Source organism: Schistocerca gregaria, chromosome 1 (assembly GCF_023897955.1).
Source record: "Schistocerca gregaria isolate iqSchGreg1 chromosome 1, iqSchGreg1.2, whole genome shotgun sequence".
Taxonomy (NCBI): domain Eukaryota; kingdom Metazoa; phylum Arthropoda; class Insecta; order Orthoptera; family Acrididae; genus Schistocerca; species Schistocerca gregaria.
In genome coordinates, this window is record NC_064920.1 from 727,219,147 (window position 1) to 727,236,998 (window position 17,852).

At 39.1% G+C, this 17,852-nt stretch overlaps 1 protein-coding gene across 7 annotated transcripts in view; it reads left to right on the forward strand.

Moving 5' to 3' along the window:
• LOC126266816 (uncharacterized) overlaps positions 1 to 17,852 on the forward strand; it is a 342,237-nt gene that overhangs the window by 164,319 nt on the left and 160,066 nt on the right. The window lies entirely within an intron of this gene.

Sequence of the window (17,852 nt, forward strand, 5' to 3'; positions counted from 1 at the left end):
CGGCAAGCTGGAAGACAATGAAATTTAAGTAACAAGTCTCCAAAAATATGGCTTCACAGGTAAGATTAAATTTTTGATTGTTTAATTCCCCCCCCCCCCCCTTCCCCCCCCTTACATCACAGCAGTAGGCAAGATAAAATTAGCTCAGTTAACAAAATACAATTACACCAAAACTCAAATAAAAGTTAAAATTAAACACACATGGCGACAATCGCCAGCTTACAATAGTTCAAAATATTATTCAGTCTCATAGGTGCGCAGATGTCATTACCAAGGGGTGTGTGCAAACCAACTTGAAGCAACTATAACATGGCATAGACCAAATTACAGATTCGGGAGTCTACGCAGAGAAGTCGGCAAGAAACGGTAAACAAGTCAGGAAACGATCACCATCGCCCACATACACACTCGCGCAAGGGCACACAGGAGCCAACCTTAAGGCAGGGAGATAGGACTGGCAGGGTGGGGAAAAAAAAAAAAAAAAAAAAAAAAAAAGTCATGGGGCACAGCGAACCACTGGACGGGAACTACCAAAATTTACTCACCTTAAACTTTACGTACGATCCCTGGGCGAGGAAATGGGAATTCGTACGGGCACAAGGCTAGCAAAAACCCCAGACAAGCACACAGAATCCCATAAATTCCAAAACATAATTTAATCGATTATCCTCCAAAACCCAGGATCTTGGTACAAGTGAAATTACTGGCCACAGGATCCAAAGGCATGCTGCAGGAGAGTAAGGAGGGAAAAGGTTAAACAAAGTTCTGTAACGGCACAATAGTACGCAAAGGAAACCACACAAAGTAAGGTACATCACCCCACAGAAAGCTGAGAAACATTAACACTGGGGTTTGCCTACTGACACAATGATAACAACGAAGATAATCTTCTTCACTCGGCCATAGCACTCTGAAACACACAAACAGCACCAAACTTCAGAGGATGGAAAAGTACTCCTCTGTAAACTATATCCGGGAGCAGCACAGCCACAAGCTCCTGGCAAGGTGCGGTCCAGGGAAATTGGCGCGAGAAAGATGATGCAGCATGAGTATCGTCACCCAGGCCTCAGCAAGCGCAGTCAGACAGGGCAGGAAAGCTGGTAATCAGGCGATGCAGCATGAGTATCGTCACCCAGGCCTCAGCAAGCGCAGTCAGACAGGGCAGGAAAGCTGGTAATCAGGCGACGACTCCAACCACTGACCTGGTGGAGCAGCAAGTAACACCAGCCCTGGCCAGCGACAGTGCGGAGGGACCCACCGCCCAACGCAAAAGGCATTGCCCGCACCCCAAACTTCACTGCTCGCCCACATGACACCGGGCAGAGACTATGCCACCCGCTGCCAGGAAGCGCCCCACAACGGAGAAAGAAACACCTCTCGGAGGCTCAACAATCGAGAATCAATCAGGAATACCGCCGCCACGGCACAAGTACCTTTTGCACAATAGAGACAGGTGTTGAAGACTTAATTACTCCTGGAATCAGCGCAGCATTGAAGCTTCAGGTGGTACTTCATTGGTTTAGATGGAATATACATTTTGAACCTACAATGTCCTCTAAAGCTGATCATCATTTTGTGAACTGCAGCATTAACCCCAAGAATTTTCATTGAATTTATGTAGAATGTTTGTTATAACAGCTGCTGGATCATAAATATTACGTAACTCCCTGCCATGAAGGTTGTCATACCTCAGGCAATTCAGAATTACAGCATATCTTGCTGATGACATAGTGATATGGAAAACATCATTGCCAGTCCCATCAATACAAAAGAGAGAACGAATCTCTTCATTATTCAGTTTGCATGCAGCTGTTTAGATTATAATGTCGATAAAACTCTTCATTTCACACATTGTAGAAGGTCTGACTTATCTTCTCTCCATATTCGTGTAATTCCCCATCCCCCCCACCCACCCCCATTTTTCCCATGTGAGTATTCCGTTCAGCGTATCATCACTGAAAATATAGCTCCAAGCTGTGAGACCTGTGATTGTCTTCTAAGATTGTGTCGAAATCTTCAGTATATTATGAGCTGGAATTCTGACATTCCTGTTTGGTTCTACTCTTGACCACTTGAACCTATTTCTGCCATAGCCGCATTTCCTAGCACGTTTGTCATCCTCTTTGCTTTCTGCTTCTCGTTTAGCCCTTTCCTCACCTCTTTCACTCTCTCCAGGAACACATGATTCAGATTCATGTTCAACATGTATAAAATCGCCCTCCTCCACATCAGAGAAATCAAGTTGGATACGTCATTCCCACTTCGATAATTCTTGATTATTTAATCTGTCACTGACTTACACTAACGCAGTTGTGCAGTCCCCTGGATGACATTTCAACAAAATGAAAGCAAACAAATCACTTTCAACAATGACTATCATGTCAACAAGCAGCAGGCTGAGAATCGGAAGCTACTGGCCAGCCCAGCTCACAAAGGCCAATAGTATTCTTAGAAACAGGTGTGTGAAACGCAGTGCGGTACCAGGGACTGCACAACTGTATTTAATGGTTAAATTGGAGCAGTTTTCTTCAAACAACTGCTCTGCAGAATCCCTTAACTGAAAAACTGCAAAGAAGTTTGAATCTGAAAAAAAGGTGAGGCATTGTACATGTGTACGGCACAAAGATAGAAGGAACGGCAATTTTTGAACCATCATTGCAGGAGAAAGCCCTTTTTATATAAAAGAAACCAACTATCGGAGGGAGATGACAGTTTTGCCGCCATTGTTAGCTTGTTTGAAAAGTGGAAGAGGTGGTATAGAGTGCCTCAACTACACATATGCAGAGAAAAACCTCTCTGATGACTCTGAGGCCATTTTGAAATATACTGTGAAGTTTAATAATACCATAGCTGAAGAAAATTCATCCAGTGAACACATTTCCAACTGTGATGAAACTGGTTGAATTTCAGAACTTTTACTGGCAAACACACTTCCTTCTCCTGAATAAAAAAGTGCTCCTGGGCCAAAAAAAGTAAAGAGTGGTTCACGGCTATGGTAGCTTCATATGCAGCTGGAAACTGCAAACTCGAACTCCTTGTGATCGAGAAGTCTGTCAAGCTGAGAGCATTCAAGAATGTAACCATGTTGGCACCTCTGGGTATCTACATGTATCAAAGTAATACCTGGATGAATCTGGAAATATTCGAGAATTGGTTTTTGAACTCATTTCTACCAGAGTGCAAATATTTTTTACAAGAAAATGAATTGCCATGCAAAGCTATTTTGACAATCCCGACCTCCATGTGTAGAACAACTGCAGTGTGACGGCATCCTCACCATGTTTCTCCCATCAATTGTTACCAGTTTGATGTAGCCAATGTTTCAGGGTGTTGGTGGCATGTCTTGAATCTAGGGAAAAGTTAAAATCTCCAATTTGTCTAGGTATCATTGGTGGTTAGTACAATCAATCCTTGCATTCGGATGGCAGTGGAAGCATTGTAGGAGCTTGAAAGAAAGTGTCAGTGAAGGATGTTGTGTACTAGATCAATGAGTCTTGGAGCGATGCAATTTCTAAGTCATGTAGAACACAGAAACTGAAGATTCTGTTGATGAGGACAATCACACATTGTGTGTTCAAAACTCTTACAGGTATGCAACCGAGTGACATTATCAACAACCACCAATATTTCAGCAGAAGCACACCCTGCTATTTCCAAGGCAGAACTGTGAAAGTAGCAGGGTGTGCTTATGTCAAAGTATCTGTGGTTGCCGACATCACCCACCTTCATTCCCTTAATAATTTGTACGTTTGTATAAGCCTGGAGAAGCTCAGGTCTTGCACATAATTTGATTTAATTAGAAGGTTGCCAGGCCATGAAGAGGCAGAAAATGTGGAAATAACTGAGTGGTTACATTCAGACAAACAGTCGGACGTAACAGACTCTTCTGTAACTAACTTTGTCCACACCCCAACTTTGTGTGTGTGTGTGTGTGTGTGTGTGTGTGTGTGTGTGTGTGTGTGTGTGTGTGTGTGTGTGTAATCAGGCTCAGACTGTACCGATGACGAGTCATACCGATGGCTGTGCTGTACCAAAGGTCACCATGGGCCACGTGGAACACAGTCTGAGTCAATACCAACCATCACCCTGCACTTCAGATGGCAATTGACACTGCTGGGCAAAAATGTTGCAGCTTTACACAGCGAAAGACACTCCATCATTATTTCATGAAGTAAATTGTTACCAGACAAATTAAATACTTTATTCTGCCAATGTAAGTCCCCACGTAAACACTTTATTAAAAAGTTCATATTTTGACACCTTTAGTCTTTTCAACATTATTTTATTTCTTTTTCTCACATAAATGTTCATATTTAATAAGGAGAAACGCCAAACACTCTTGCAGTTTGAGAAGTTATTTTATTTTATTTTCACAGCCAGTTTTGGCAGTTCTGAAAAAAATGGCAGTTAACTTTCATACCACACACAACTTCCATTCTGCAAACCCTGGTTTCAGTATCGAAGGAAAAAAATGTGTTGAAGGTCAGTCATACAAAATTCCTAGGTGTACATGTTCAGGCAGATCTGAAGTGGGAGGTATGTCTAAACAATTTAAATAAGAGACGGAATTCACTAGCATATGCTGTTAGGATCCTCACCCAAAATACAAGTTGCTCAGTACTGACAATGTATCATTGCAGTATACAATCGCTACTTATGTACAGAATAATTTTTGGGGGGAATTCTACAAATACTACAAAAACATTTAAAATACAGAAAGATTATCAGGGTGATAAAAAAAGCTAAATGTAAGGATCCTGTAGACCCCTCTGGAAATATTGCCACTCCCTCGCTTGTATATATACGAAATGCATCTTAAAAAACGAAAATCTCCTCAAACACAACTATGATATACACACACATATGAAATTAGACAGAAGATGAACATTCACAGGAAAACCGTAAATACAATATCCCATTGTGTGACACAAGCAGAATGTGGTGTAGGCCAGTTCATGGGTCCATCATATCCAGATCAGTGGCCTTTAAATGTTTGATTCAAAGTTTTCCAAACATCCAACAATCAGTAAAGTGGATCATCATCTTGTGAAGCCACAGTTTTGGTTGCATGTCTTCAACCCGGGGGAAAGTAAAACTCTCAAACATGTCTAGATGTTTTGTTCCTGTGACAGTCACTTCAGTAAAGAACAATGGTCAATTTATGGGGTCCACACTAAAAGTCCACTTTCGAGCTATCTCACCTTTTTCCTGAAACTACTTGGATTCTGTGATCCACAAATGCGAAGATTATGTTTACCACAGCTCTACATACATGGAATGTGGTCTTACCAGAAAACATCACAATTCAAAAGAAAGCTACACTACTGACCATTAAAATTGCTACACCAAGAAGAAATGCAGATGATAAACGTGTATTCATTGGACAAATATATTATGCTAGAACTGATATGTGATTACATTTTCACGCAATTTGGGTTCATAGATCCTCAGAAATCAGTACCGAGGACAACCACCTCTGGCCGTAATAACAGCTTTGATATGCCTGGGCATTGAGCCTAACAGAGCTTGGGTGGAGTGAACAGGTACAGTTGCCCATGCAGCTTCAACACGATACCACAGTTCATCAAGAGTAGTGACTGGCGTGTTGTGACGAGCCAGTTGTTCAGCCACCATTGACCAGACGTTATCAGTTAGTGAAAGATCTGAAGAATGTGCTGGCCAGGGCAGCAGTCAAACATTTTCTGTATCCAGAAAGGCTCTACAGGACCTGCAAAGTGCGGTCATGCATTATCCTGCTGCAATGCAGGGTTTCATGGGGATCAAATGAAGGGTAGAGCCACGGGTTGTAACACACCTGAAATGTAACATCCACTGTTCAAAGTGCCGTCAATGCGAACAAGAGGTGATCGATACGTGTAACCAATGGCACCCCATACCATCACGCCGGGTGATAGTATGGCGATGACGAATACACGCTTCCAATGTGCGTTCACCACGATGTTACCAAATATGGATGCGACTATCATGATGCTGTAAACAGAACCTGAATTCATCCGAAAAAATGACGTTTTGCCATTCGTGCACCCAGGTTCGTCGTTGAGTACACCATCGCAGGCACTCCTGTCTGTGATGCAGCGTCAAGGTCTAACAACCCTACCACAACAAAGGTCAAAATTTAATGATGATTGTGGTGTTGCTCATGCTGCTAAATACTGCATTTTCCGGCACCAACTAAGTTATTATGTGGCAGGTGTCATTAGAGCATAGTTAATAAAGTCATTTCATATAGTAATGAATAAACTAGGCACTCATCTTTTCATGTTTCCCACACTGGTCTCATTGTGAAATCATGGCTCAATCGTTGAAAATCTAGGTGGTGATGATTCCAAGCTCCAATGCAAAGAGGCCTAGGTTTTATTCTGCTATACTCAAATGTTTTGTAGATGCACTTCACAAACCATTCTTGAAGATTAAACCTTTGAAAGTTAGCACAATGGTGAAGTAAAAAAAATAACCAGCACGCCATATTTAAGTTACACTTCCTTTTTATTGCTTTTGTTGCATTATCACGTATCACACAAAACATAACTTCACAATACAAAACATACTTGAAAACATCTTCCTCACTGTTAAAGTTCACATTTTATAAACTGGCTACAATATGCGTCTTTCCAACATAACGTCCAAGACTTGACTTTCTCAAGGTCCGACTCTCTAACTAACTAATAATCGCTTCGCGCCCAAAAATCAGAGTTACAAGTACGTCAAAGATCATAGTGACAAAAGAAAGAATACACATAAGAATAATATCATTGCAACATAAACATATCGATGTATCAAAGTACCTCTACATTAATGAAATCAAATCTGAATGTTGTCTCAGAAATATGTCAACTACTTTACAGAAACACAGTAGAATATTGCTGGTATCAAGTACCATTGCAAAGGGTAACCACAGCCATGGTCTCCGAGCTGATAGTCCATGCTGCTGTAAACATCGTCGAACTGATCGTGCAGATGGCTGTTGTCTTGCAAAAGTCCCCATCTGTTGACTCAGGGATCGAGACGTGGCTGCACGATCCATTACAGCCATGCAGTAAGATGCCTGTCATCTCGACTGCTAGTGATAAGAGGCCGTTGGGATCCAGTATGGCATTTCATATTACCCCTCCTGAACCCACCAGATTCCATATTCTGGTAACAGTCATTCTATCTCGACCAACGCGAGCAGCAATGTCGCGATACGATAAACCGGAATCGCGATAGGCTACAATCCGACCTTTATCAAAGTCAGAAACTTGATGGTACACATTTCTCCTCCTGGCACGAGGCATCAAAACAACGTTTCACCAGGCAACGCTGGTCAACTGCTGTTTGTGTATGAGAAATCGTTTGGAAACTTTCCTCATGTCAGCACATTTTAGATGTCGCCACCGGCGCCAACCTTGTTTGAATGCTGTGAAAAGCTAATCATTTGCGTATCACAGCATCTTCTTCCTGTCGATTAAATTTCGCATATGTAGCACGTCATCTTCATGGTATAGCAATTTGTGGCCAGTAGTGTAGATTTCGGCTCATTCAGTTAAGCATGTCATGTGCGAATCATATCGCTGTTTCTTATCATTGGGTCTCATGGTCTGCAGAATCAGCACCATGTAGCTGTACAGACACAACAGCTTTCTGAGGATGTTATCAATAGTTGCATGTGGCACCTGAAGTTGTCTTGAAGCCTTAAGAGTTAATTTGTGTGGACTGTTTTTGGAATGCTTGGCAGATATTCTCAACACCCCATGGTTGCTGCTTCAAAATGCTGCCATTGTTCAAAACCTACCCATGCCATGCTATTAACCTCTTAGCATCTTGTGCTAAATTTTGTAAACAGAATGAAACTGGCTTTGCATCATAACAGTGGATTTATTTTTTGCATACCAAAGAAGAGTTTGTGCTTTCTTCTGAACTGATGCCAGTTTTGCTTGGACAGACAACAGTGATACAATGAAAGCACCAAATTTGATAAAAATTAAGCAGCAACTCTGTGACCCTCAGCACTCATTGCACAAACCAGACCTGAAACAAAGAAAGATTTACTATTTTTAATCTACCTCAGAAATAGGGCGTGTGGTGTACGCACCCGGTATTGATGCTTTGACTGCTTTATGAGCAGGTGAAGTGTCCTGGTGAAACGGTAGACCATGCAGTCACACCTTGATTGCCTCTCATTGGTATGAAGGCAGACCAGTCTTCTGAAGAAATGTACATATATATGAAATAACTTGCACTGATTGAACACAGCATCAGTTGTATATCTCTAGACGTGGGTAAATATCAGCCCAGACTTCAGAGTTGCATAAAATTGGGCAACTTCAGTGGGAAGACAGCTGCTGAAACAATTTGTGAAGATCACTGTGAAAGAAGTAGCAGACAAGACAATGGTTAATGTATCTTTCCTAACTGTTCTTCTGTCTGGTGTCTGCATTTCACTTTATTGAGGTCAACCATCATCAGTGGTGTGTAATCAAATATATTTGCAATTTGATTTGTTTTCAAGGTAGAAAAAAATCTTTAACGTTATGTTGCTTTTTACTTATGGTGATCTCCACTTCGTTTCTCGCGTACATTGGGAAATGCCATCTGCTAACACATCTTTGTTGTTCTTCATTAGTCTGGTGTTAGTTGCTCTGCTGAATTATGCATTTCTTATATTTTACCCTGCACACACTTTCTTACACCACTGTTCTCTGTTTATTTTTACACTTTTAAGTGTGTATTGTGATTTGTGGTGTTGCCAACATAACATTGCCAGTAGTTTGTCTTTGACATATATATTTTTTGTATTTTAGTTAATTTTATATATGTAATTCTATTAATTTTGTTGCTGTGTAAGAGTGGTGAAGGAATAGTGATGGACTGATTTATTTAGGTGGCAGAGGGAGAAGCCATGATGTGTGGACATAAATTAATAGTCTGTGGTATTCCACATACACAAAACATTAACACAAAGTAAACAGTTGCTCAATGGGCAGATAAATGTATTGGAAATCACACACTATTTAAAGTACTTGATGAAATTGCATGAAAAAGAAAGGAGACTTTTCCTTCCTTCACTCTTTCCCATCCAACCCTCCCCTCACCTCCCAGTTTAATTTCACTTCTTGCTCCTCATCTTCTCCTCCAACTCACACTACTATTCACTTATGTCCACTAACAATGCCCCCCCCCCCTGCCCCAAAGAAAGACCACTCCATTACTATTACTTCACTACTCTTACACTGTATATAAATACAAAGCATCATAATTAAATAGAATTACAAACATACAATTAATTAAAACTAAAAAAAAAGTATACGCCAAAGGCAAAGTAGTGGCAATGTTATGTTGGTAACATTACAAAACACAAACCACTATAAACACTTACACCTATTAAAATAAACAGAGAACAGTGGTGTGCAAAAAAGTGTCCTAAGAAATGCATAGTTCTGCAGAGCAACTAAAAATTGGACTACAAGTATCAGTGCTTATGGAAGAAAAACACCAAATATGCGCTAGCAGACAGCATTTCCTGATGTAGGCCAGAGACTAAGCAGAAATTACCGTAAGTAAAAACCAAAATATGGTGAACAAACTTTTTCGATTTTTAAAACAAATCAAATTGTAAATATCTTTAATTAAAGACCACTGTTCATGCTTTACCTCAATAAAGCGAAATGCGCCTGGTGAAGGGGAAACATTTTGTTGTAGTTGCAACAACAGAACAAAAATACCCTCAGGAAATTTAAAGCAACTACAGTCAATATGGCCACACAAATAAAGAAGTTATAGAACAGCTATAGGATTTGTGCTATATTTGCCAATTGGTTTGTTTTCTAGTGATGCTTTTAATAGGGCACACTGCAAGGAATGCTTAAAAATTAGGATTTGTTGACCTGCTTCTATTCTTAACATTTGGAAACATACCAAAAAGACATTAAATACCTTCAAAAATTTTTTTGCATGAGCATATTTAACCACATCATATGCACAAATATTAAAAGCGGGCGGTGGTACACATCATTCACTACAAACAAAAGTCGTATAAATTTCACAAGATTATTGTTGAACAATTAACGAAAACTTCTGGTTAAAAATTCTTTTGAATTCTTCTACCTGATAATAAAAATTCAGTAGACTATATTTTGCACTCAGAAATTTCTTTTGGTGTGGTTAGCAACCAAATACGTGAACATACTTTCATTCCTTGCCATCATATAGAATTTCATTGTAGGATTTTACAGCTGGCATAAATAAAGGATTAACTGTGCAGAAGTGAAGAACAACATTATTTTGGGGGGAGGGGGGGGGGGGGGTGCCTGCAGTTCTTGCAGAGGTTTTCGTATTCTTGCATTGACTGCACAGTCTGTTGATTCTGAAAGGCATTTGCAGCCAATAACAAAAATGTTTCAAATTAATTAGTATTACACAGCTGCAATATTAGGCACAAAAATAATTTCTCTGGAGACATCGATCCCTTGGCTTCAGAGGGGGCAGGTGCTCTGTATTCTGGTGGAATGGAACAGGGCTCCACAAGTTGTATGCTGACAGAGGAGAAAAATTGGGGATTCCAGTAAATATGGAAAAAATTAAAGATTTACCTTGTCAGCCTTCTCTTACGAGATACAGTCTTATCTACATATTAGGGTTTGAAATCAAGTTGTGACACTTTGTGTGATTGGCAGCTGCATGTGAATATTAAGCAAGGAGCTATGTATATAGCCAATAACTAATTAATAGAAATGATATATCCACTTTTTAAGCTTAGTGAATTTCCTGGTATTTGTGCTTAAAAATATATTTTATATTTGGTGCAGGATCCTTAAATTATCTTCAGATGGTGAAAATTACTGAATGAATTCAGGATTCGAAATGCTTCTTTGCATCCATTTTAATGAATTGCATATAGTTCTTTCATAATCAACACTTTCACTGATTGGTGAAAATAAGTGTGAGAAGGTTCAGGATTCACCTTGAGACCACTTCTGCCAGATATATTATTATTTGAACTGTGTAGAACTTCTACCGTTGAAATGATGGCATTAAGATCTAAAATTTTTAAACAAGCTATATCTAACAACCTAATGATTGCATAAAGGCCCTGAAGCATTAAAACGTTTCTTATTAAGCTGGTACAACTACAGACAAATTGTAAATCCAGAGTGACTCTATAGTAAAAATAAAATAATTAACTTGAAGAGTTGTATGAATAACAGCTTTTTTTACCAGGCATGGCCTTCTTGCATAGAGAATGTGCAATACCTCCTCTCACTTAAGAATTATAGGATATTCCAGATATTTTAGATCTATGGCAGGGATATCAGTTTGGCAGAGAAACAGTGAGTCCACGTATTGTTCAGTGCTGGCAGTCTCCTTCATGAGCTGGTATATTTAGTGGCTGTATTTAGGAAAAACAGATTTTGTCATCTCCGGGTTAAAATGGCAGACCAGTGACAGAATAAGGAAAGCATTCCTTCCAGACTTGAAAACTGTTTTCTTTAAAAATTTCCAGAAACATAAAGTGAAAAATACCTTCTTGCCACCATTTAGGTGACAGTGCTGGACAGCTGTTAATAATGGTTAATGATGATATTCTTCTGTTACAAATGATGGAAAACAATAAAATTCCATGTCAGCATGGTAAATGTTATATGTGTCAACTTGTATGCACTGTACAAGAATGTTGCATTAAACACTGACAGCATATCTGCCTCTTAGAACTGAACAAATCTGCAATGACTGACCATTCAGTTTCTACTTGCACGACCACAGAGTATGACAATGTCCAAATACTGGTATCAGCTTCATCCTTTAAGGATTCTGTGATCAAAGAATTATTCGAAATAAAATTGCAACACTTCTTGAGCAACAGGGATGATGGTATCCATGTAGACATTTCGTGGAATACCCTCAGCTTACAGTTTTGCTTTCATTAGAAATTCTGATTAAGAGTCTTTACTATGTGGCATTCTTGCAATAGCCACTAGTGTGAACACTGAACAGCTGGACTCATAATCATTGTGGATTTGCAGTTTGGTGAGTGGCTCTTTGTGAGTTCACAATCAATCCTTGCAACATTTTATCTCTGACACTTAAAGTTTGATCTGTGAGTTGTGTTGTTGTGCTAGTTATACCAGCTGTGATGCATGGGCATTGAACATCAGTATGGCTTGCAGTTATACGGTTTTGCCACCTCCAAAAATAAATAGGCATACATTCACAATCAGAATTCAGTGAAATTCTTGCCGTGACAAAGACTGAAATGGTCTAGGCTGTAATGCCAGAGCAACAAAAAATTATGTCCACATAAGATGCCCTAAAGGATACTGCAGAAAATGAAACATTATAAAGTTCGGTATTTTTTCGTGCATGCAAAGGAATAACAAGAAGTAAAATAGTGATAACCAACAGAAAAAATGGTATTTCCTTCTCATCTCATGTAAGTCTCCCCTGAGCTGTGTTTGTTTGCGACTGTACCATAATCCTCCTGATGTCCTAAAACCCACAAGTCCTTGTGTTTCATCCCTCATATTTCCCTTCCAACCCTTCTGCCGGGAGAATGAGCCACTGGCTTGGAAAGCTTGCACATTTTGTAAACTTTTGTGTGTTTACTCCTACCACCCCTTGGTGAGTAGATTTTTTTTAGATTTATCCAATTGTATTACGGTTTTAGAAAATTTTTTGGACTGATGAGGACATTGAACCTGGAAATAAACTCTCTCAAAGGGTTTCTCAAGCTTGACTTTACTGCATTACTTTCTTATTCCTTGTCTAGAGCAGAGGTCCCCAAACCATTTTGTCCCAAAGACCACGTGCCAAATTTTTCCATTTTTGGTGCATTCCTCCTGCCTTTCATATAATGAATTTGTACAAATTCATCAACTTCATGTGTGTTTTGGGACAGCTGATACAGTGCTACTCTCTTTGATAGGTTGAACAGTAGAAATGTGGATTGAGAAACTTAAAAGAAATGTGTTGTGTTAATCACTTTAAGTAAAACAGAATGCTTAAAAAAAAAAAAAGAGTATGAGCCTGATGCTTTATTAGCAAATTTACAATCTTTGGCTTAAATTTAGTTAAGTTCAACATAAAATCTCAATAGTCTATGACTTCCAATCTGTATTGAATATGACACTGAAACCCTTAATGATATGAAGATGGAAGAGCTATCAAAAACTTTTTCACAGTAGTATGTAACACAGGATAAGTAACAGGTATCTCTCTCTGAAGCCAGAATTGCTCATATCCCATTCTAAACTACACACTAATTTCCTCATTAGTGCTTACTTCTATCAGTTGTTGTAATATGACATCAGTTTCTTCAATAATACTGTACAGATTAATAACTCTTTGTGGTATTTCAGTAGTAAAAGCATCCTCAAACCCAATTCCATAGCCTTGTGAAGCACATTTAAATGTTGAATGTAGGATGAAATGTCATCAACCTGACAGTTGACTGTGACAAATTAGGAAACGGAGAAAAATCTCTCCCAATAGTCTAGCTCTAGCAAGAAAAACTGAAATGATGGACTATGTTTTTATCAGATTTAGTCTGCCACCTTGTAACTGCAGTTTAATCTCAAAATAAACATCTGCTAATAACAATTGCCAGGTAAAGTTGACTCATCGAGTTATATGTAGAAATATTTCTTTTTGCAGATAATTACATAAGACGCTTACAGTATCATAACTTATTTTGTCAATTCATCTTTGAGCTTTGTTGTTGCTCAAATGAATTCTTATGAGTAGGCCCTTGCTCAGATGATCGTCCAACTTGGTTGGTTTCATAGCACCATTGCTTAACAGTTTGTTGCATAAAAGGCCCATAAGTAATATTTTGTCCAACAGTGATGGATTGAAGTCAAACTTCAAATAATAAACATTTTACTGTCTACACCTATTTTTACATTCAGGCCTTTTTAGAATCGATTAAGTTACTTAGATAAATGTGACAAAACATAGCAATGAGTCAATTCTCTCAACCTTAAGTGTGACTGATGTCTTTCTGCACAATTGAAGGAACTACAAAAGGAAAATGCGATAAAAAATAATTTACTTATTGTTCTCTGACACTCACAAATAACATGACGTTGATTCACCTTAATTCTATGGTACATCTCTCCACAAAGAGATGGAGGGCTTCCTAGTTCTGGATTGACAGAAGAAGTTGGTAGAAGTTGATTGACTCTGGCCCGCTCATGCTTTGTGTCCAGCAACTGCCAACCTCAGAGATGTAACCCAAAGCATTAAGTATTTAGCAGTTGTGAAGTGATTGAAGTGATTGTCGTGCAGTTTTGTGTCACAAATTAATACACCTCTTGATGAGTGACGAAACTGTTCCTGGCCCATGGCAGGCAGCACCAGATACTCTTTCCACTCCTCAGATAACGACCAGAGGATAAGTATTTTATGGAATGCTGCAAGCAAAAATAAGAGTTGCTCCAACCTCTCTCGTAGCCTATAAAAGGAATAGTGACCTACATGGGAGCAAGATCCAGCTGTGTGAGAATAATTTGGAATATTGGCTGTGACCCACCTAAATGGGATTCACTCTCATTCACCCCCATTTACATGTAACACACCCCTAAGCATCCCATTCCCCCACAGCTGCTGACATGGAACCCGTGGACTCAATATAGACTTCTTTGGGAATCTCTGTTACAGCAAGAACACTGCCTGTAGCAAAGTGCCTGTTAAAATTACTAAAATAATAACTCTGAAAGTCATAAATGGAGGTATGTGCCTTGTGAAACAACAGCAAAACACCTACTTCATAATTTCAATAACAGGAGCATGTAGAACAATATTCATGGGCACGTATAAAAAAATTGTGCATACTTAAGATTGGGAGCTGTCACAATGAAGAGATTATCATTGAAAGATAGTATAAAGATAAGTAAATGGAATGTGAAGATGACGACTTAGGCTGGAAAAATCAACAATGCAATCAAAGAAATGGAAAGAATGAGCATTAAGATCATGAGCATTAGTGAAATGTGATGGCCAGGTTCAGGTTCTTGTAACATCAATGAACACAGACTTTACTACTCAGTAACATCTAAAGGTCAGTATAAGTCTGGAGTAGGATTTATAGTATCGAAAGCAATTGCAGAATGTGTCACTAATTGTGTACTTGTTTCATAGAGAGTGATGTTACTCCAAATAAGTGCTCTACGTGCACAGTTGAACATTATTCAGGTCTACACTCCAACAACAGACCACAGTGATGAAGAAGTTGCAGAATTTTAATCCCAAATCTCGGGTGTTTTCCAACAACTACCGAAGAAAGATCTTATGATGATTGTGGGAGATTTTAATGCCAAAATGGGAAGGAGATCCGAAGGCGACGTTATAGGTCACTATGGTCTTAGTGAAAGGAATGAGACAGGCAAACTACTCAGTGCATTTGCAGGAGACTGGAGATTCCTAATAACTAACACATTCTTCACACTACCACCCAGACGTCTCTACACCTGGAAGTCCCGCAAGAGATTCAGACTAAAATATTACCCTGAATCAGATTGATTATGCTTTGATAAATCAAAGATATAGAAACAGTTGCCTCTCAGTGAAAGCCTATCCAGTTTCCTACATAACAGCCAGCATTCCCCTAGTTGCTGTCCTTAAAATCAGAATGAAGACAGTTCAAAAGAAAAAACTCAAAACATATGAAATCCACAAACTGAAAGAATCTTCTGTAAGAGAAACTGCAGGAGTCCATCTTAATAATGAACTAAAGTTTGTGCCAGGTAACTTGGGCACCGAAGAGAAAATTAAAAAGATATACTCTGTAGTGGAATCAGTTAAAGAAGATCATCTGAAATCCAGTGTCACCAAAAAGAAGTCATGGGCGACTGAAGAGATACTTAAAATGATGGACAGGAGGAAAGTGAAAAGTAATCCTGATGAATACAAGAATATCAACAAGGAGATCAGGAATTGCATAAGAGAAGCTAAGGAAAGGGAAATACAGGAACAGTGCAATGAAATAGAGAAATTACAATTGAAACATGACAGTTTTAATATTCATGAAAAAGTCAGGGAAGTGACAGGAAATTACAGAAAAACGACAGGAAACAGGTTGGCGAATAATGAGGTAAAATAATAGTTGGACAAGGTGAACTTTAAGAAATGTAAAAAACATACATAAAACAACTCTTTTATGACAACTGCCCAGAACTTCCTCAAATATATTTGCTAAACAGGACCTAGAATTCTGCTGGAAGAAGTACAAGATGTGATAAATGGAATGAAAGAAGGTAAATCACCTGGTCCTGACAATGTGAATGCCGAAATTCTCAAGCTGCTCTGTGAGGATAATTTAAAATGGTTCACTGCAATATTCAGTGACATCTACGACTCGGGTAATGTTCCACGGAAAGGGCTTAAATCCGAATTTTATTACATTGCCCAAAAAGCCCGGAACTAAGACTTGTGGTGAATACAGGACCATCAGCCTCATGAGTCACTTGCAAAAGATATTTCTGAGGTTCATTCACCAAAGAATCTACAAGATCTGAGAAGAACAAATTTCTTCTACATGGTTTGGTTTCAGAAATGCGTTTGGCACATGCGAAGCATTATTTAGTGTCCAGGTACTATTTCAAAGGTGCAAAGATGTGAATGGGACATTTATGCCTGCTTTATTGATTATCAGAAGGCTTTCGATAAAGTAAAACACCAGAAGATTGTTGACATTTTGAGAAGCATTGGTTTGCATGATAGAGACCTACATATAATTCTGAACCTATATTGGAATCAGTCGGCTTCTGTGAGGCTGGACAGAGAAAATACAGAAGAAATAGACATTCTACAAAGTGTAAGGCATGGTTGTATATTATCTCCACTGATTTTCAACATCTATTCAGAACACTTTTTTAAGGAAGCTCTTGATGAAGTAAAGGTGGGAATTCCCATAAACGGAAAATATGTCAACAACACCCGAAATGCCGACGACTCAGTAATATTTTCTGATAATGAGGATAGTTTGCAGTACCTTGTGATAAACTTGCACAAAAAAGCTCTGAATATGGTCTAGATGTCAACTCTCAAGAAATGAAAACAACAACAAGCAGTAAAAACAGAGTCCCTGCATGCCACATTAAGATAGGCCAAAATCACATAGAGCAAGTACATGAATACAGGTACCTTGGCACTACAATAAATGACCAGTGGGATCTTTCTGATGAGGTAAGAACTCGAATTGGAAAAGCCAGGGCTGTCTTCAACAAGGTGAGCAACCTTTTCACAAATCACGGCTTAACAATGCCAACGAAGATCAGACTTGTACTCTGCTATGTATTTTCCACCCTCTTCTATGATGTTGAAACATGGACACTGACAGAATCGTTGGCTTAAAGGAGAAGGTTAAGAATACTGTGGACAGCACGTATCACAAATGTCGAGGTTCTACGAAGAATGAAGAAACAGAAAGAAGTACTGGCCACTGTGAAAGCAAGAAAGCTCCATTACCTGGGACACATCATGCAGAACAACGACAGTTACCATCTCCTCCAGACCATCCTGCAAGGAAAAATACCAGGGAAGAGAAGCATTGGCCAGAGAACAATATCCTCTCTTAAGAACATCAGAATGTGACCCTCTAAAACATCTACAGAGCCATTTAGAGCTGCTGCAAGAGACAGGAAAAGCACTGCCAAGACGGTTGCCAACATCCAGAACAGATAGGAATGTGTGCATAAAACTTACGTTCTTGAAGACAATAAAGTATGAGCAGTAACTGTGACAGTAAAATTGGAATGAATATCAACAAAAATACCACTCTCAGTGATAAAGGACATAATATAAGATCACACTTGAGTGGCATTACCAGTATTTCAACCTTTCTCTCCCCTAATTTGCGA